This window comes from Prunus avium, chromosome 2 (assembly GCF_965620075.1).
Source record: "Prunus avium chromosome 2, drPruAviu1.hap1.1, whole genome shotgun sequence".
Classification (NCBI taxonomy): Eukaryota; Viridiplantae; Streptophyta; class Magnoliopsida; order Rosales; family Rosaceae; genus Prunus; species Prunus avium.
Genome location: NC_142285.1, coordinates 3,188,534 through 3,209,989, shown reverse-complemented (window position 1 = coordinate 3,209,989; position 21,456 = coordinate 3,188,534). Strand labels below are relative to the sequence as shown.

The following is a 21,456-nucleotide window of genomic DNA, read 5'->3' as shown; positions in this document are numbered from 1 at the left end:
CGCTTTTGGTTTTTCCTCCAGACCTTGAATCTGCTTCTAAACGACCGGTCGCAAATGCTAAGCGACCGGTCTCTAGCTTCCTGCGACCGGTCGCAAAGAACTGGCGACCGGTCGCTCGTTGATGTTGCTCCAGACTTCGAATCTGCTTCAAAACGACCGGTCGCAAATGCCTAGCGACCGGTCGCTTTTAGGCAGATTCAAAATCTTCCTTTCAGCGCCAAAACCAACCTTGTATCCTTAGGTGAGCCATTTTCCCAACATAAGGGTATTCTATTAATTTGTTTTCCTCTGTGTGCAGTCTTGCAAACGTTGATCCTATTGATGTTGCCAGAAATATTGCAGGGTTAAACCCAGAAACTACCCTCGGTCAGCATTTAGTTTATTTATATCACTAAATATTGACTCTTGTAATCTAAGCTCTATGTGGGGTTTCTTATCGTTCATTCATATTCTTTTGATATTTGCAGTTGTGGTAGTTTTGAAGACCTTTACAACAGCTGAAACTATGTTGAATGTTCAAACCCTTCGGGAATGGATTTCGTCTTCTCTCGGGTTAGTGCACTGCTAGCACTTGTTCAAGTATACGAACACGTTGTTTCAGTTCAGGATTTGCTTAATAATATTTGGGTTAATTTAAACAAACGTGAATGAGCTTGGGAGTGGGCGAAATGAATCATATTTGGAATAGCTTGGGAGTGGGCAAACGTGAATGTACGTTTAAATAATGTATTTGGGATAGCCGCTCGGCTATACTGTTTAAATAATGTATTTGGGATAGCCGCTCGGCTATACTGTTTAAATAATATATTTGGACAGTATAGCCGCTCGGCCATACCCTTCAAATATGTTAATTCAAGAATGTAGAGTATAGCCGAAATAAAAAGGGCCCGCCTAGCCCGCCTAAGCGGCTGATTTTTGGAAAACTTCAATGGTATTTTTTTTTTTCAGTTTTCTTTTTTCCTGGCGGGTCTGGCATTTCTGCAAAACACATCAAGCTGGGGTTTTAGCGACTCACGTTTATCAACAACGTAAAGGTTAGTTCTTCCTAACAATTCACCCTTTTTTTTCTGTGCATTCTTTAAGCTGTGGTCTTGGAGTGCATTCGTTTGAAATTTCTCAAATTGTCGATAGCTCTGAACAAGTAGTCGAGTTGTTAAGATTGGAGCTTTGTGATAAATATTGGGCTCTACACAAACTATTGAGGCTTTGGACAGGAATGGGAATGGATTTAATAGAAACTGGAAATCCAGATGCATTCAAGCAGTATCTGTTGGAGTATGATAACACCATTCATTTGTAGTTTAGTTAAAATCACCTTATACTAATCCAATAGTTGTGTTATGCACGTTTGTGGTGCATTCGGGCATTGATTGCTGAATTCTTCTGTTGGGTGATGCTTAGACATTTAAGTTGATTTGGTTATTTTTATTTTTGTTACGAAATGGAAAGCAGAAGCAGCTTTGTTAGTATTAGATGTGGGTTTGGCATAGCAATTTGAATTGGTTAGCTACATGATTGCCTAGAGGATCGGTAACTTGGGGATTATTTTCTGTCTTGTGAGTTTTGCTACCATAATTGGAATTATTTTCTTTTTAGTTTCTCTTCCTGTTGGTTTGAATGGTCTGATTGTGAATTTGCTACAATGTTATGAATGCGGGGTCGAAACTTGGCTCATTTACTTGATAGTATTTTCTAATTTTCATGCTATATCGTTAAGGAGTACCATTTTGACTCAATTATTGTGGATTTCATATCAGTCAATATTAAAGATCTGGGAATGGGCTTGCAGTTGCATTATAATCTGTTGTTTTTTTGTGTCACTACTGGTTGGTGTAATTTGAGGAAAGTGTTTGATCTGAATCTGTTTTTCTTCTTGTTTTTCACGTGGGTAGTTTAATTAAGTGGTTGGATTCTACTTTTTACTTTGGAATCATTAGATTAGCATGTTGGCTAGCTGTAATCGGTTATTGTTTTCACTTATAACTGTTACAAATTGTCTTACTTTTATGCCTTTTGGTTTCTGTTTATACAGATGGCTGGAACTTTTGGTTTCGGCCATGACTGGCTGGGTGAAGGAGCTTTTTGAGGAATTATTGTAACAAGAATTTCAGAAATTGAGGTCTCTTGTGGCTTTTGGAATATTATTATATCTATGCATATTACGAGATTCGATAGATGTTCTTTAAAGAAATATCCATTATTGAATAAATTACCTGTAGATATGCCATCATTATGCAAAATCTGACTGAGAGGCTTAGGCCCCTTGTGGGTTTGAAAGGCTAGGATTATTGTGTTATTTGGAAATTGAGTGAAGACCAAAGGTTAAGAGGAACCTTTTAATTAACAGTTACTAATTCATGTTTCTTTTTGTGACTAATTTTTAGATTGGCTAATTTTTATTTTATTTTATGATTTTTTAGGTTTATTGAGTTAATGGATTGTTGTTTTTCTGGGGCTGATGAGAACACTCAGACTTAGATTTGTCCAAAGGCACTGTTCATGGGCGTGAGGCATATTGTCAATTGTGAGGTTGGTGCCTAATATCAAGTACTTAAATTTGAAGGGTGCAAAAGTTAATTGGGATGGTCTTTGTCACGTTGCTGCCCGAATGCAAAGATTTGGTGATGTTGGACGTTAGAGATTGTTCTGGTTTCGATGAGAATGACGATGAAATATCAAAGCTTGTGTCTCATATTAGTAAATTTATGTGCGAGAGGGTTCTGAATTTCCTGAATTTCTTCGTGGTATGGACAATTTTGTTCTTCTTGTTGATGGATACTCATTTCATGTGCATGTGGAGGAGACGTGGGATGAAATGCTCAATGATTTGTGCGATGCCTTCAATGATTTGGGCGACGAGGAATGAAGAACTATTTGATTGTACTAAGCAATATCTCATCTTTTTTTAAATTTACAACACTGAAGAGCAATTATTTGTGTTGAATGGGGTGTGGTGTGGTGTTCATCTTGTGTTTTTGGACATTGTACTCTAATGAGGGCTTGTTATAAGTTCCTATCTTGATTTCATTATAAGATGTGTGCTTCACTACATTTTCTGTAATATCACATGTGCTCGCGATTGTTCTTCAGCCTTGCCTCTGCCTCTATTTCTATCTTAACTTTCCCTAACCACCAAAGGTTTTCCTAGCTAAATTTCTTTGAGGTTCAGGAAAAGTTTCTTGGTGAAAGAATGTTGGTTGCGCCAGCTTAACAACAGGCACAACTTCTCTTTGTAGACAAATGAAATAATATGTTATATTTAAGAATGAGATGCTATTTCTCATCTAACATATGTTGTTTGAATTCTCATTTTGAATAGTTCATATATCAATGTCATATGACCTCTGATACCTTCAATAAATTTCAAAACAGAGCTGCAAACTTCTCTTTGTTGTCTCGTTAGACTGTTTTGTATCCAATTTTTCTTCTAGAAAGTAAATAGCTATACAAGCAATTTTATACTATGAAATTCAACATCCTTTGATTCACAAAATGTTGGGGGATTTTGTTGTTGTTGTTGTATTTATGGGTTTAACCTGTATTATTTATTATAAATAAAATTCATTTTTTATTATTGCCCAATGGGCTAATAGCTGGAAATCATTAGAATGAGAGGTATCATAAAGAATTTAAATTCTCATTCCCTAATATTGCTTGTATAAATAAAATAATTGAAGAAATAACTCTAGCCTAGTGGGCTAAAGTGGTATTTTAGCCCTAAACCCTAAAATGATATGATAAAATTGTATATTTAAAACGTATAGCCGGTCGGCTTTACTCTCTTAATACGTTTGGATATTTTAAACCTATAGCCGTTCGGCTATACTCTTTAAATATTAATATATTCGAAGAGGACGGAGCTTGAACTCGCAGAGGACGGAGGTTGAATACAAACGAACACGAAGCTTGAACTCGCAGAGGACGGAGCTTGCAGACGCAGACAAGTTTCGGCTGCTTCGTCCCCCTTGTTCGGCACCGAAAAATGACCCAACCCGCCTAGGAGGCCCGCCCAGCCACCTAGCGCCCGCCTAGCCGCCTAGCCAGATTTTTTGAACAGTGCGATTGACTGAAAGTCTGAAACCCGAAATTGAAAAAGTTTACCTGCAAAATTGAGCTTGAGATTGAGATTTGGAAGCCGAAGCAAGCACAAGTCATGGGAACCCTAAATACAAAATTTGCTGACTTGGTGTCTGTCTTCGGTGGAAGTAAATGATGAAGCTATCCTATCATGGAGTTTCTATGGTCTTGCCAATAACAAGGTTCGGTTTTTAGGCCCAATCTCAAATTCTGACTGTTTATTTCTGGTTTGGTTAAGCAATAGATTGATTGGTTTGGTTCTTCTTGCTTTAAACTTGATAAATCTTTATGCATTCAATATTCTTCCATTGATGGTTCTTCTTGGTTGGACTGCTTTTCATTCTTTGGATATTGCATTTCTGTCATAGATTTTGACATTTGATCATGCCCTCTTGTTTGCTGATAGAAAATTAAAAAAAAAATGAAAATTTGTCTCATCCTCCTCTTGCATAGGAACACAAAACCAACCCACGAGAGAACAGAAAAATAAAAAATAAAAAATTACACCACCTTAGTCCTGACCCAAATGACTTGTGGAAACTGTCAAGCTAACTGTAGGGAGAACTGTATTTGATTTTACCTTAAAGACTGATCCGAAACCACCTTCTCCAAGTTTATTGTTGTTTGAAAAGTTTTTGGTTGCACAAACAACAGCGGCCAAGTCAAATAATGGTAATTCCAGATCTTCATTTTGGCCGGGCTTCAGTTCTCCTGTGAAGTACTTAGTGAAGTAAATAATGTAGCATGGAACCTTAGCTTAGAAACCAGAGAGGCAACAGCACAAATTTTCTATAGAACTGAACCTACCTATCTTAGAAGATGGAGGGGCAGAAGAGTACAAAATCAAATAGCTTACCATATATTTGTTGCTGGTTCTTCCTCACATATAATAGCAGGGGTAGGCCCAGGATCAGCAGTCCAGTGGACAACACAGTACTGGTTACTATGATCTTTGTATTGTGTCCTCGATCGAGGACTAGGAATGAAGTATTTGAAAGCAGAAGATTGAGGAGTCAGAAAAAAGTCTTTGATAGGAGTTCAATGTTCACTTCGTCGCATTTTTGCAATGGAAGATGTTGGTTTAGTTGAGGCTCATGTAATCTCTCTTAATATCAAAAACAAAAAAACAAATCCATGTTTTTTACACTTGGTCGCTCCTGGCTCTGATTGTTTCCCCCCTTGGCTGATCCCACATGAAAAAAAGCCTACATGATCCCAATCTAAACTAACATTACTATATTAACCCAAAGATATCAATCAGGAAATAAAAGATGGCAATCACAGGCCATATAAGCTGAACCTTTGAACATCAGCACTATGAGCCAGTTTGGTACAGCACTGCCTTCGAAGCTATCATATAACCATATTTTGATCTTGCCATCCACTGATGTTGAAAAGACAACTGAGGCATGAAAAAAAGTGTTGGATAATATATTGCAGGAACCGGAAAGTAAATCAGATGATTCAAAAGAAAAACATCACCAGAACCACAACATCAATACCCAAAGCAGCCCTTACATGGACATTTTCTTTGGTATGAGGACAGACAGAATAGACAGGAGCTTCATGACCTTCAAAAGTAAACAGTCTTTGGCTACAAAATATATCCCAAACCTTAAACATACATTAATGAAACCAACCTTGACGGTCTTGTCATTAGCACAAGTTATGACCAAAAGTTGGTCGTGAGGGGAAAAGAATGCCAAAATCATTTACACTTCCTAAGTGCGCTTTGCATATGCAACCCCTGTTCAATGAAACACGACGGCAGTGAATATGAACTACAAGAAATGAAAATCAGCAACTCCATACCATTTTAACTATGAGAACATTCTCACCAAATATACAACCATCAGGACTCTGTTGGATACGATTAACAGATACATATGAATCTTTGACCAGAGCTTCCTGAAATAATTGACATTGGTTCAAATTTCGGATCATATCAGTAAGGTTGAAGGAGTAGTACATAATCCAGAAGCAGATGCACCTTTAAGGCCAACATGCCTGCATTAAGATTCCAGACTCTAAAATTTCTTGAAAGCAACTTTTTCCCTGAACTAACATCCCATAGTCCTATGTCTCCAACACCCCCAGGTTCCAATTGAAGAATCACATTAGCAGGATTCATGAGTGAACTATCAAAAGTAGTTACCGCACACGATCATCCTAAAAGGACAGGAAATTTATAAACGATGGCAGAAAAAAGAAAAGAAAAAAAAGAACGTAGTTTCTCGTTACTTAACATAGAAGAGCAGCCTGCCAAGTGGGATATTAAAATCCATGCTCATTGGAGATGAGCCCTCATTTAGTGTCAGGGCAAAAGTAGTGAGCAACAGACAGGTGACTTTGGCCAGGATCAGTGACAACTGATTTTACCTAAACAAATGAAAGAAAGCCAAGGTCAAGACACACAAGTTCTATAATTATGTAATTCTGTACATAAAATTGATTCAGATTACCTCATCCATAATCAGAAAGAACATTTTTTTGGACAAGCATGGATAGTCAATAACCTCTATAGCTGTAGCCACAAAATTTTGGGTGAAATGCAGCTTTTGGATCCGTTAGATGGGCAAAAAGAGTAAATAAAAAACTCCCAATGAGATGCAAGATAATACAGTTGCTGTAGAAGACGAAAAACCCTCATCTTCGGCCCAAAAATTGCTGAATCATTGGTTGAGATTCAGTTCAGGTTTACCATATACTAGGCATATGAAGTCTCATCTGATCCTACTTTCTGCAACAGGAACACTTGGAGAGCAATGAGGGTGATCCTGAGTTACTTGTTTATATTCCGTGAGTATCCACTTTTGTGGTTTTATGTGTTATCTTCAGGACATTAGTTAAAGAATGCATAAACATGAAATGGACGGGGACAGGGAGATCCATTGGTTGACTAGTTGTACCCATTTTTCGATATTCTCATTCAATTTCAATGGTAACATGTTTTGTTAGATCTCCATAGTCGGATTTGTTTGAGTTTGAGTATGGGATTCAATTTCAATGGTTAAGTTTGGGACAATATTGATGTTGCTAGTAGTGGGCCAAGGATCCGTCCCTATGAAATCTTAACATAATTGGTTGCATGTGTGGCCCACTAAAAATTGGTCCCACGTGAGGAGGAGTGTTGAAGAATACACAGAGTCCCACATTGGAAACTTAAATAATTAGAAAGTCCCATATATTAAATGATTCCACTCCTAATAACATCGAGGCCTTTTGTATAAAACCCCACACCTGCAAAATAGGTGGTTAAGTTGGGGACAATATCGATGTTACTAGTGGTGGGCCAAGGGAACGTCCCTCTGAAATTTTAACATGGTATCATAGCAGATTGATTGATTAGGCCTAAATTACTGGGCCTTTACCCTTACCCCTTACCCCTTACCCAATATGTGAACACCCCAAAACCAATTGGCAATGGGAGGAGTAGCCCAACTCCTTATAAGCCCTTGCTAGATTTTTCAACTTTCCAATGTGGGACTTTTTACCTTCACATTCTCACAAACATAACACTTAATTTGTGTGTCATTTATAATTATCTTTTGTTCTTGTGCTCATTTGTTATATCTATGTTAAACATAGCTGTACTTATTTTTGAAACATTTGTGTTGCATGTTGAGAAATTTTATTAAAACCTACCCTTCTAGAAGAAGTTATCTCTGATGTCGTTACATTACATTCTGATTGAGTTATATTTTGTTCATTTATTTCTCATACAATTACATCAGATGTCAAGATCAAGAGCATTTCAATTATTGGTGGTGCTGATGGAACAAGTCCTTCCAAGGTGAGGGCGTAAGTTCAAACTTTAATATTTTCTACCTAAGGCCTGGATTTCTTATATTGGTGTAGTTCAAACAAAATAAAGACAAACTGAGGCATGAAGCATGAAAAAAAGTGTTGGATAATATTATGCAGGAAAAGGAAAGTAAAACAGAAAGTTATACTATTTTTTATAATAAATATGACAGTATCGCCGGGCGGCTATACTATTTGTTGGAACTCATTGATGTCCCACATCGGCCAGAGGGCCAAAGAGAAAGTAGTTTAAATAGAAATACCCTTTTCTAACTAACAACGAGGTCTTTTGTGATAAAACCCCACACATGAGGATTGTGCAGGTGGTAAAGTGGGGACAGTATCAGTGTTATTGGAGTGGGCCCTCGGCCCGTTAACTTGGAAAATTTGACATGGTATCGTAGCCAGGTTGCGGGCCCGTACTTGCCACGTGATGGGTGGGTCCCCATTTGGCGCCGCGCGATGGGTGAGTCCCCGTTTGGCTCCACGTAGGCCAAAGGTGCCACGTGATGGGTGGGTCCCCGTTTGGCCCCGCGCGATGGGTGAGTCCCTACATGGCTCCACGTGGTTGCCGATGTGGATCTCCACGTGTGACCCATAAAAATGGGGTCTCACGTGCGGGGGAGTGTTGGAACTCATTGTTGTCACACATCGGCCAGAGGGCCAAAGAGAAAGTAGTTTAAATAGAAATACCATTTTCTAACTAACACCGAGGCCTTTTCTGATAAAACCCCACACATGAGGATTGTGCAGGTGGTAAAGTGGGGACAGTATCGGTGTTATTGGAGTGGGCCCTCGGCCCGTTAACCTGGAAAAAAGATCCCAATACAGCCGCGGGCTATGCTATTTATATTTTAAAAAAAAGGGACTCGCCTGGGGCCTAGTGCCCATTTCCCCACGTGTAAAAATAGTATCGCTGAGCGGTTATGCTATTTTTAAATAATAAAAACCGTGGTATAGCTGCGCAGCTATACGCTTTTTATTTTTTAAAACACTCAGTATAGCCGTACGGCTATACTATTTATAATAAAAAATAGTACCACCGCCTGGCGCCTTTCGCTCACTTCGCCATGTGTTAAAATAGTATAGTCGTACTATGTTTTATAATAAAAAGGGTAATATGTTGAATTGCCCCCTGAACTTGTACATAACTCTCAATTTACCCCCTGACCTTTTTTTTTAGCGAATTAAGGGCTTGAATTAAATTTTATTATCAATGTTCCCCCCACCGTCAAAATTTGAACATTTCATCCATTAATCTGTTAATTTGACTAACGTTGACTCTCTTTTGAGGGTTGTTTTGGTCATTCAACGCCTTTTTTTGGAAAAAAAATTGAACAAAAAGAGGAAAATTGAACAAAAAAAGAAAAAAAGAAAAAGACACTAAAGAAAATTGAACAAAATCGAACCCAGCCCCCCACCCCTCGATTTCTTTCTCCCCTCAATTCTCCAATGACCACCCCTGCCCCACAAACCCAGAAATCCCAGCCAGCAACCAGAAACCACTTTTGGTTTTTCACCCCTCCCCCACAAACCCAGAAACCCCAGCCAGAAACCCAAAAACCTAGAGCTCAATATTGCAAAGATCCCCAAATCACAATTTATCACCATAATTATATGAACTGGTTTTTGTTTCTCTCACAGCTGAAGAGTGTGGTGTTCAGGGCTTGGGTATAGATTAACAGTCAAAACGGAAGAGAAGAATCCAATCCCTCCCATTTCCAAAACATGGCACCTCGCTCGCTTGGCCGTCCAAGATCACAACAAGACGAAGGCCTTTACTCTTTTTTGCCTTTTAATTTCAATATTATGCTGGAATTTTAATTAATTAGATAATTAAGATATTTATTGAAAATTGTGCAGAATGCTCTGCTTGAGTTTGTGAGTGTGGTAGTGTGGTGAAGGGGTTTTGAGTTTTCTAGGAAAGTTTTGATTTTTTTGGGAAAATTTGGACGGTCTGAGAAAAGGAATATTGGGATGATAGAGAGGGGAGAGGGGAAGAGGGGACTTTGTCTTTGGTTTCTGAAGCAAGAAGACAAATTGCTTTCTCCACAAATAAAGAAATAGTACCGTCTGACGATTGAGGCAATCCATGCCTGAAAGAAGAAGCTTTACGAAGCCAAAGTCTGGGTGAAGCCATGGATGGGTTTTAAGGAAGTGCAGGAGTTCAAGCACGCTGGTGACTGTAATGAAATGTCGTCGTTTACCCCTTCCGATCTTGGTGTTAAGGAAGGTGGGCATTGTTGGTAATTTTTAACAACAATATTAAAACCTTGCAAGTGCACAAATCAAATGATAGTATAGTAAGCAAGCAAGGGTCATTCCCACAGAGATTGTAATCTAAAGAGATGTTTATCAATGTCACACAAAGAAAACTAGAACACAATTAAACACGAAAACAAAATAAAGATTGAAATCACAAGGACTTCCACACACACGCCAACACCAAGGGGGTTTTGATTTGATTTTGTAAATAAAAGAAAACAAAACAGAATTTAAATTAGAGTTTAAGAGAAATTAGTTTAAAATCAATCAAGAACAATAGCTAGGACTCACTATCCACCTCCAAACAATCAATCAATCCATAAACAACAATAGATAATCAATTTCTAGCAAGCATATGATGACGACACTCACAACAAGATCATGGCATTTGACTCGAGTTGTATGATTCTCTCTTAAGTGTATGTAAAGTGTATGGCATTTACATCAATACGTGTATTCTTAATTGAAATCCAGTGTGGCATTTACTCAATTTAACAATCAAGAATCCATTAAGATCAAAGAGAATATGAGTGTCACAAAAACCCTAAAACATGGCATTTGTTATTAGGAATTCAAGAATCGATTTCTCATAACTAGTTCTTAACCCAATTATTCGTTGCAAACAAGAACACATTCAATATGGCAATTGACCTATGTTCTACAACAATTTAATTCCGATACATGCTTCAAAGTTAGCTACTCAAAGAAACAAAATATCAGAATTCACATAACATCGAGAAACCGAAATCATCCAGCTTGTAGAAACTGAAAAATCCATTCAAACTTGTTTATAGAATTGAAATCATGTTTAGGGCTTCAAGATTAAGCCCTAACTAACAAGAAATTAGTTACTCATGTTCTGGGATGAACTCAAAAATAAATACATAAGAACTGAAAATTAAAAGAAGAAAGGAAAAGAAAGAACTCGCTGGCAGCTTTTTCCTCTTGCGCGGTTGATCTCCTTCGGACGTGTATCCTCTGTATGGGGCCTTGGCTGGTCTTTTATATGACTTAAATCAAAGTCCTAAACCCTAAAATTTACTGAAAAGTCGTCCAAGAAGTCTTGGTAAACAAGGAATCCAAATAGGAAAGTAAAGATCACAATTCCTAACTCCACAGGGAAATACAGCTCAGCCCAATTGTCACACGATTTGGGGATCTTCGGCCTTCTATAAAAATCAGGAAAAATATATTTTAGAAAGATAAATGTCTTATCTTTCCAACCATATATAGCACGTAACTTGGAAAATTCGGGAAGGCTTCCGTTTCTTCATATTCACGTAACATGTACGAAACTGTCCTGTCTGCACGTGGGCTAACTTTACTTGTAATACTGTACCAATTGGCTCGGTAGAAAATTCTGGAAAAATCACAGATTGAACTTCAAGGTGTTAGCTTTCATCTCCAATTGACCTTGCACTAAAATTCCTCCGAAAAGTTGATTTTCCCTTAAAAACCTTCCAAGAGCGCAGAAAAGCTGAAAATCAGAAAAGTGAAGTAATAAGCCCTTTTTAAGTCTAATTCTTCTACAAAGCCTAAGTAAAGAGAGTACATAAATGAGTATATTTATGGACTTATCAGGCATGGTCCCGGGTAGCAACTTGTGCCCTTTCGATTTTTTGTGCTTTTTCACTTCGTATTGGGTTTTTGAGGTTAGGTGGAGCCGTCGGAGATTGCGGTGGTTGTGGATGTGGTTGACACTGGAAGAATTGAAGGTGGGGTTGGGTTTAACATTGCTGGTCATTGGATCTAATCGGCCCATTGACCTCAAGCAAAGAAAATTTTAAAAACAATTAACTAGCCCATTTTCCATATACTTATTATTTTTAATGACAAAAATAACCCTCAAAAGAGAGTCAACATAAGTCAAATGGACGGATTAATGGATGAAATGTTTGAATTTTGACGGTGGGGGGAACATTGATAATAAAATTTAATTCGAGCCCTTAATTCACTAAAAAAAAGGTCAAGGTGTAAATTGAGAATTATGTACAAGTTCAGGGGGCAATTCAGCAGATTACCCTAATAAAAAAACCTTAATATAGCCGTGCGGCTATACTTTTTAAGTATATTATATTTAATAGGGAAATAGCTCAAAATGCCACCCATTTTATAATTTTTTCTGAAAATACCACCCCTCCCTTAAAAATTTAAAACTATCACCTATAAATACATCTTTCTTTTCGACTGATTGCACCCATATCACTTTTTTAGAAATTGTGTTCTCTCTCAACTCTCTTGGCTCCGTCTCTCTCTGTCGCTCAGCTCTCTTGCGCAGCTCTCTCTCTCCGACGCAGTGGTCTTCCTCCCTCATCGGTGTCTGTTCATCCAAGCTTAACTCCAGGGTTCACATCCACAAGGTACTGTTCATCGTCCTTTTCTTAGAAATTTGGGGTTTTTGTGAATTTGGTTTAGGATGTATGGATTTGTATGAAATTGGTTTAGGGTTTTAGGGTTTAAGGGTTGCTCTGAAATTGGTTTAGGGTTTATGGGTTTCTATGAAATTGGTTTAGGGGTTTCTCTAGGGTTTAGGGTTTATGGGTTTCTTTGAAATTGGTTTAGGGGTTTCTTCGAAATTGGTTTAGGGTTTAGGGGTTCCTTGGTACACCACATCTTTCTGAACCTTTAATTCTGCTGAGCGTTGGTTTTTAGATGCTTGTATTAACTACAAACTTGCATTCTCTTTCGTTAAGTGGAATGAATTTGAGACGTGTGCTATATTTTAACCCAAGCAATGACATTCTCAGCCTGTACTTTTCAGGATCTCACAACTCACGTGACGATTAGGCATGGTAAATGGAGATGAGGGTTGTATTCCTTGACGGTCTCTTCACCACCAAGGGCAGCTCATACTCATGGTCTCAGCTCACAAGCTCGCAATCAACACTAGATTTGGCTCTGGCATCGTCGCCTAGGACTTCCATCCTTTGGCTATCTTAAACGTTCGTTTCTGTCTTTGTTCCGTGGTTTAGATAATCCTCAATTTCGGTGTGAAACCTGTGTATTGGCCAAAAGCCATAGAACCGTTTTTCCCTTAAGTGATAATAAAACGGAATTTCCATTTAATTTGGTTCACTTTGATGTTTGGGGTCCTGCTAAAGTTTTTTCCCATAGCAAGAGATGGTTTGTTACATTTATTGATGACTGCAGTCGCATGACTTGGGTATACTTGCTAGCTCATAAAAGTGATGTTTCTGCTACAATCCGTGAATTTCATGCTATGATTACCACACAGTTCCAGACCTCCATCAAAGTATTTCGATCCGATAATGGTGGGGAATATGTGAACAATGTCTTAGCTCAATTCTTCCGGAACCACGACATCATTCATCAAACCTCCACCTCTTTTACTCCGCAACAAAATGGTGTTGCCGAACAAAAGAATCGACAATTACTTGAGGTTGCTCATGCATACATGCTTATGGGGACATGCTCTTATCTCTGCAGTCTATGTAATTAATCGGGTGCCTAGTAGTGTTTTGGATTTTCAGACTCCACTGGACACCTTGGCTCGTCACGTCTCTCTTCTTACCGTCCTCAAGTTGCCTCCTCGCATATTTGGTTGTGTTGTATATGCTCATGTTCCCCCTCATCAAAGGAGTAAGCTGGATCCTTGTGCCATTCGATGTGTGCTCGTTGGGTATGGATCAAATAAAAAAGGATACAAGTGTTACCATCCTCCTACTCACAAGCTCTTTGTCACTATGGATGACACATTTCAAGAAGATTAATCCTACTTTGAAGCTTCCACGCCCCCTTCTCTTCAGAGGGAGAGGAGGAGTGAAGAGAAGGAAGAAAAAATTCAAGACTGCCCTGAAGCGATTGGTCGGCAGCCAGAAACGACCGGTCGCGAAACAATCTGCCAAAAAATGACATGTCGCCTTGAACCCAACGACCAGTCGCCTTGCTCCAGCGATGTTGAAAATCCAAGCTGTCCAAAAACGACCGGTCGTCTAGAACCTAGTGACCAGTCGCTTTGCTCCACTGACCTCGAGGGTGTTTTTTTGGACAGCGATGAATGTACTGAAGAAATTTCGTTCTTATTCAGTGAAGACCCCGGAGGAGACAATCCAAATGTCTACAATGATCAACTACAAAATACAACTCCTCATGCCGTACCATTGGACCAATCGTCTAGTGATGAAGAAACACTCGAGGTATTTTCCGAACCACCTAATATTGCACCATATACTCTCCCACCTAGGACCACTAGAGGAAAACCTAAACCTCAATATTTTCCTGACCTTACTGTCAAATCAAAATATCCCATTAATAACCATGTGTCAACTCATAGATTGTCAAAGTCGTATGCATCCTTTGTCAATCAATTATCTACTATATGTGTTCCAAATAAGTGGCAGGATGCTGTAACAGATTCCAGATGGGCTGAAGCAATGACAATTGAAATGGAAGCTCTGAAAAAGAATTCTACAGGGGAAATGGTTCCTTTACCACAAGGGAAGAAATCAGTTGGATGTCGGTGGATATACACCGTTAAATACAAAGCTGATGGATCCATAGACCGATACAAAGCTCGATTAGTGGCCAAAGGGTATACACAAACATATGGAATTGACTACCAGGAGACATTTGCACCTGTTGCCAAGATCAACACTGTATGTGTTCTCATGTCATTGGTTGCAAATCTTGACTGGCCACTACTGCAGTATGATGTAAAGAATGCATTTCTTCACGGGGACTTGCAAGAAGAAGTGTATATGGATCCACCACTAGGGATCTCTATGATATATGGTCCCAACACAGTATGCAAGCTGAGAAAATCATTATATGGGCTAAAGCAGTCATCATGAGCCTAGTTTGGAAGATTCACTGATTCCATGAAGCACTTCGGGTACACTCAGAGCAACTTGGATCATACATTATTCTTAAAGCGTCGTGGTGACAAACTTATGGCCCTTATCATCTATGTTGATGATATGGTGGTTACCTGTAATGACAATGAAGAAATGAAGAAGCTCCTTGCTAGTGAATTTGAGATGAAGGAATTAGGTGAGTTACAATATTTTCTTGGCATAGAAGTTGCTAGATCAAAACATGGCATATTTCTACCCCCAACGAAAATATGTGTTAGATTTGTTAACAGAAACTGGAATGCTAGATTGCAAGCCAGCTGACACACCTATTGAGTAGAACCACAAGTTAGGGATGTATCCAGATCAAGTACCTACTGGTAAAGAAAGGTATCAAAGATTAGTTGGGCGACTGATCTATCTGTCACACACATGCCCCGACATAGCTTATGCTGTGAGTATGGTAAGTCAGTTTATGCATCAACCAAGTGAGGCACACATGAATGGAGTATCACGGATTATAAGATACTTGAAGACTGCCCCTGCAAAAGGGTTGATGTTCTCCAAACATACACACATGGACATAAAAGGATACACAGATGCTGATTGGGTAGGATCCATCACAGATAGACGTTCTACTTCTGGATATTTTACATTTGTGCGTGGCAACTTAGTCACTTGGATGAGTAAGAAGCAAAGAGTTGTGTCTAGATCAAGTGCTGAAGCAGAGTTTAGGGGAATGGCTCAAGGAGTGTGTGAATTGCTTTGGTTACGGAGATTACTGAAGGATCTTGGAACTAAACCATTGAAAGCTACAAACATGTACTATGATAATAAAGCTGCTATCGAGATAGCACATAATCCAGTACAACACAACCGTACCAAACATGTGGAAGTCAACTGACATTTCATCAAAGAGAAACTAGAAAGTGGTATAATTAAGTTTCCGTTCGTAAACTCCGAAAACCAACTTGTTGACATTCTGACGAAGGCTGTATCAAGTAAAGTTTTTTATGGCTCACTTGACAAGTTGGGCATGCGTGATATCTTTGCACCAACTTGAGAGGGAGTGTTAGTCAATGATTTGAGGGGGAGTATTGGACAGCTTGGCACAAATACTGGAAAAGCATGTTTGCCACCTAGAAACCCATTTCCATGTTTTAGGGAAACACAAAGAGCTGGAAACACACTTCCATGTTTTGTGATTTTGTTTGTATTGTAACTAACGAATAGTTATATCTATACTTGTATATATGTTCCCAGATTAGTAATGAAAGAATAAATGAATTGAAAGGCTGCAAAACCTCTCTTATTACACTCTCATTACACTATCTTTGGCATAAACTTCACCGCCTAGTCTAAGCATCCGGCCCGACCTTGGAGATCAACCATACACCCATAATTTTGGATCTTAGGAACAATACTGTAGACACTAGTCATCTTGTTGAAGTATGTGTACCCTTCATTGACTAAGCCTCCATGGCTACAAGCAGATAGAAGAGCTGCGAAAGTGACATGATCCGGCTTTATTGCTAGAGCTTCCTTTTCTGAGTAGAGATCAATAGCTTTCTGGACTTGCCCTTCCATGGCATGTGCTGCTATCATAGCAGTCCACAAACGCAATTTTTTCAGTCATATATGAGAATATCTCATAGGCTTCTTCAATGCTTCCACACTTTCCGTACATGTCAATCAAAGCAGTTCCCAACATAATATCCAACTCAATATGATTCTTTTTTATGTAAACATGCACCCAAATGCCATGATTCAGGGCTGCAACACTAGCACAGGAAGACAGAACACTGGCTAGTGTGATCTTGTCCGGCTAAACATTTGAACTCCGCATCGCATGAAATAACTCAAATACTTCTTTGAATCAATGAGATATGGAATAACAGTTGATCATGGTGTTCCAAGAAATCACATCCTTCTCAGGAATCTCATTGAAGAAGAGTCTAGCCTTCTTAATATCTCCACTTCTGCAGAACCCATCCAACATCGAATTCCAAGACACAACTCTCTTGCAAGGCAACTGCTCAAAAACTAAGCGAGCCTCAGCCAGTTTTTCACATTTGGCATACAAGTCTATCAGAGCATTCCAAAGAAACCCTTCAACATTCATTCCATATTTTGAAAATCAGACGTTGAATGGATCTGCCTAACTTGCAATCTCCCCCATGAGCACATGCTGAAAGTACTGTGACCAAAAGAACCTCATCAAGGCTCAAATATGTTTTTCTCATTTGCCTGAATAACTCCAGACTTTCATAATAGTAACCTCCTTGAACATAACCTGAAATCATCGTCATCCATGAAATCAAGTTCCTCTCCATCATCTGGTCAAACAGGCACCTAGCAGCATGTATTTGATTAGATTTTACATAAATTAGAGTGTACCAGTACCCAACAACATCACTTGAAGAACTAAAATAAAATACCTGGGCTCTTTGCTGCAATTGAGAGATACTGCTCCCGGAGAGAGCGCATCTTGTGTTACAGATAAATTTTTGGCTCAACAGAAGAAGTTGGAAGTGGATTTGATGTTGCTTGTTAAGGCTAAATACATAAGGTTAGAGCAATCTTAGAAAAAACCTGAAAGACTAAAAAAAATCTTGTTTAAAAAAGAAAAAGAAAATCAGCTAGTGTGGCTGATGAGCAGGAAACATTGGTTAATGAGGACCAATACGAAACGAATTTCAGTTTACCAGAACATATCGTAGTTGCAAAATGTTCCCAGTCGAGAGAGACAAAGACAATTCACAAACATGATCAATGAAAAGGGTTTTAATAACTGGATTTGGACAAAAATCAGTAAGTGTAGACACCGAGCTGGTCATTGGTTAATGAGGACAAATACTTGACAAAAATAAATTTATGTCACCAGAACATATCTTACTTCCAAATTGTTTTCAATTGGCAGAGGAAAAGGAACATTTTCCTGTGGTTCCCAAACATGATCAACGAAAAGAGTCTTAATGACTGGATTTGGACGAGGGTCTTTACACTGTTAATGCTGCCAATTCAAGCTGTCAAGTTAAACACACAAGTCAGTGTCTCTCCCCATTACAAAAAATAGAAAGTGACTAAATCTTTTACTAAATATGAGAATAACAAGTACTCTCTCTCACACACAAACGCGCACAGGCATATGTATGAACATATGCAATTACAAAATAGAAAGGAAGACCAAAACTAGAGAGGAAGCATTACCTTTGGTTAATGAGTTTATGTAATCTATGACTTTTGATGCTAGGATACTTCAGTTTGCCACGGAAAACTGGATTTGCCTCAATTATTTGCCTGAGAGTGCCTTACGATCCCCGTTGGATTGAACCCATACACATGTGATGCATTTCTTTGAACAGCTCCTCATTACCTTTGGCAAAAACTTTGAGATCCTTCATGAGTTTATCTAATGCCTTGGCACGACAATTGCTATCAAGAATGAACCAAAAACATGCAGAACATGGTATTTTTTTATAGAGATTGTTTATGTATAGATTGTAAGAAGCTTAAAAAAAAAATGATGTTCTCACTTGTCAATGGCCTCAAGGAAATTTTGCTTTCTAATCTGGAAATAGATCATCGTCGAGTAGCAATTGTTATTTCTATTTCATAGTGACATATTGGAGACATCAAATCAGGTTGAGAGGAAAAATGATGTTCTCACTTTGTAACTATATTATTTAACGGGTACAGCCGCGCGGCCATACGTTTTGAATATATTATTTCAAGAGTATAGCCATGCGGCTATACCCGACTAGGCGGCCCATTTTTGGAAAACTTGAATGGCGTTTATTTTCTTCAGATTTCTTTTTTCCTGTCTGGTCTGGCATCTCTGCAAATACATCAAGCTAGGGTTTTAGCGACTCATGTTTATCAACAACGTAAAGGCATCTCTGAAAATCAGCAACGTTTTAAGCCTGAAACCTTGGAAATTGGCAGAGGTTAAACCCAGAAACTAGTGTCTTGTGGGGGGAAGGGATTGGGTGAATATAGTGTTGTTTAATTAATGTTTTCTATGCCACAATATGCAGGCTGCATCCCTCAAAGAAAAGATTAACCGAATGTTTGTTGGAGAGCATGGCCCATAAAGAGTGGCAGTATTCCGTTTCTGAAAAATATTTGTAGCATATATAATTTATTATTTATTGTCAGAGGATGGATGATTCGGGTATAAGGGTATTCTATTAATTTGTTTTCCTCTGTGTGCAGTCTTGCAAACGTTGATCCTATTGATGTTGCCAGAAATATTGCAGGGTTAAACCCAGAAACTACCCTCGGTCAGCATTTAGTTTATTTATATCACTAAATATTGACTCTTGTAATCTAAGCTCTATGTGGGGTTTCTTATCGTTCATTCATATTATTTTGATATTTGCAGTTGTGGTAGTTTTGAAGACCTTTACAACAGCTGAAACTATGTTGAATGTTCAAACCCTTCGGGAATGGATTTCGTCTTCTCTCGGGTTAGTGCACTGCTAGCACTTGTTCAAGTATACGAACACGTTGTTTCAGTTCAGGATTTGCTTAATAATATTTGGGTTAATTTAAACAAACGTGAATGAGCTTGGGAGTGGGCGAAATGAATCATATTTGGAATAGCTTGGGAGTGGGCAAACTTGAATGTACGTTTAAATAATGTATTTGGGATAGCCGCTCGGCTATACTGTTTAAATAATATATTTGGACAGTATAGCCGCTCGGCCATACCCTTCAAATATGTTAATTCAAGAGTGTAGAGTATAGCCGAAATAAAAAAGGCCCGCCTAGCCCGCCTAGGCGGCTGATTTTTGGAAAACTTCAATGGTGTTTTTTTTCTTCTTTCAGTTTTCTTTTTCCTGGCGGGTCTGGCATTTCTGCAGAACACATCAAGCTGGGGTTTTAGCGACTCACGTTTATCAACAACGTAAAGGTTAGTTCTTCCTAACAATTCACCCTTTTTTTTCTGTGCATGGATTTAATAGAAACTGGAAATCCAGATTTATTCAAGCAGTATCTGTTGGAGTATGATAACACCATTCATTTGTAGTTTAGCTAAAATCACCTTATACTAATCCAATAGTTGTGTTATGCATGTTTGTGGTGCATTCGGGCATTGATTGCTGAATTCTTCTGTTGGGTGATACTTAGACATTTAAGTTGATTTGGTTATTTTTATTTTTGTTACGAAATGGAAAGCAGAAGCAGCTTTGTTAGTATTAGATGTGGGTTTGGCATAGCAATTTGAATTGGTTAGCTACATGATTGCCTAGAGGATCGGTAACTTGGGGATTATTTTCTGTCTTGTGAGTTTTGCTACCATAATTGGAATTATTTTCTTTTTAGTTTCTCTTCCTATTGGTTTGAATGGTCTGATTGTGAATTTGCTACAATGTTATGAATGCGGGGTCGAAACTTGGCTCATTTACTTGATAGTATTTTCTAATTTTCATGCCATATCGTTAAGGAGTACCATTTTGACTCAATTATTGTGGATTTCATATCAGTCAATATTAAAGATCTGGGAATGGGCTTGCAGTTGCATTATAATCTGTTTTTTTTTTTTTTTGTGTCACTACTGGTTGGTGTAATTTGAGGAAAGTGTTTGATCTAAATCTGTTTTTCTTCTTGTTTTGCACTTGGGTAGTTTAATTAAGTGGTTGGATTCTACTTTTTACTCTGGAATCATTAGATTAGCATGTTGGCTAGCTGTAATCGGTTATTGTTTTCACTTATAACTATTACAAATTGTCTTACTTTTATGCCTTTTGGTTTCTGTTTATACAGATGGCTAGAACTTTTGGTTTTGGCCATGACTGGCTGGGTGAAGGAGCTTTTTGAGGAATTATTGTAACAAGAATTTCAGAAATTGAGGTCTCTTGTGGTTTTTGGAATATTATTATCTATGCATATTACGAGATTCGATAGATTGTTCTTTAAAGAAATATCCATTATTGAATAAATTATCTGTAGATATGCCATCATTATGCAAAATCTGACTGAGAGGCTTAGGCCCTTTGTGGGTTTGAAAGGCTAGGATTATTGTGTTATTTGGAAATTGAGTGAAGACCAAAGGTTAAGAGGAACCTTTTAAGTAACAGTTACTAATTCATGTTTCTTTTGTGACTAATTTTTAGATTGGCTAATTTTTATTTTATTTTATGATTTTTTAGGTTTATTGAGTTGATGGATTGTTGTTTTTCTGGGGCTGATGAGAACACTCAGACTTAGATTTGTCCAAAGGCCATTCTAAGATGTGTGCTTAATTTGGAAAATGGCCATTCTAAATTCCTTCACTACATTTTCTATAATATCACATGTGCTCGCGATTGTTCTTCAGCCTTGCCTCAGCCTCTATTTCTATCTTAACTTTCCCTAACCACCAAAGGTTTTCCTAGCTAAATTTCTTTGAGGTTCAGGAAAAGTTTCTTGGTGAAAGAATGTTGGTTGCGCCAGCTTAACAAAAGGCACAACCAGTAGACAAATTAAATAATATGTTATATTTAAGAATGAGATG

The 21,456-nt window shown here is 38.3% G+C and overlaps 2 long non-coding RNA genes across 2 annotated transcripts; both read left to right on the top strand.

Annotated features, from left to right (window-relative positions):
* Positions 1–263: 263 nt before the first annotated feature.
* Positions 264–2,119, top strand: LOC148296257 (uncharacterized). The gene is made up of 3 exons (XR_015833566.1): positions 264–366; positions 468–552; positions 2,033–2,119. It is a non-coding gene; the product is annotated as an uncharacterized LOC148296257 (long non-coding RNA).
* A 16,992-nt stretch (positions 2,120–19,111) lies between these two features.
* LOC148296256 (uncharacterized) lies at positions 19,112–20,842 on the top strand. The gene is made up of 3 exons (XR_015833676.1): positions 19,112–19,240; positions 19,342–19,426; positions 20,727–20,842. It is a non-coding gene; the product is annotated as an uncharacterized LOC148296256 (long non-coding RNA).
* The last annotated feature ends 614 nt before the right edge of the window (positions 20,843–21,456 follow it).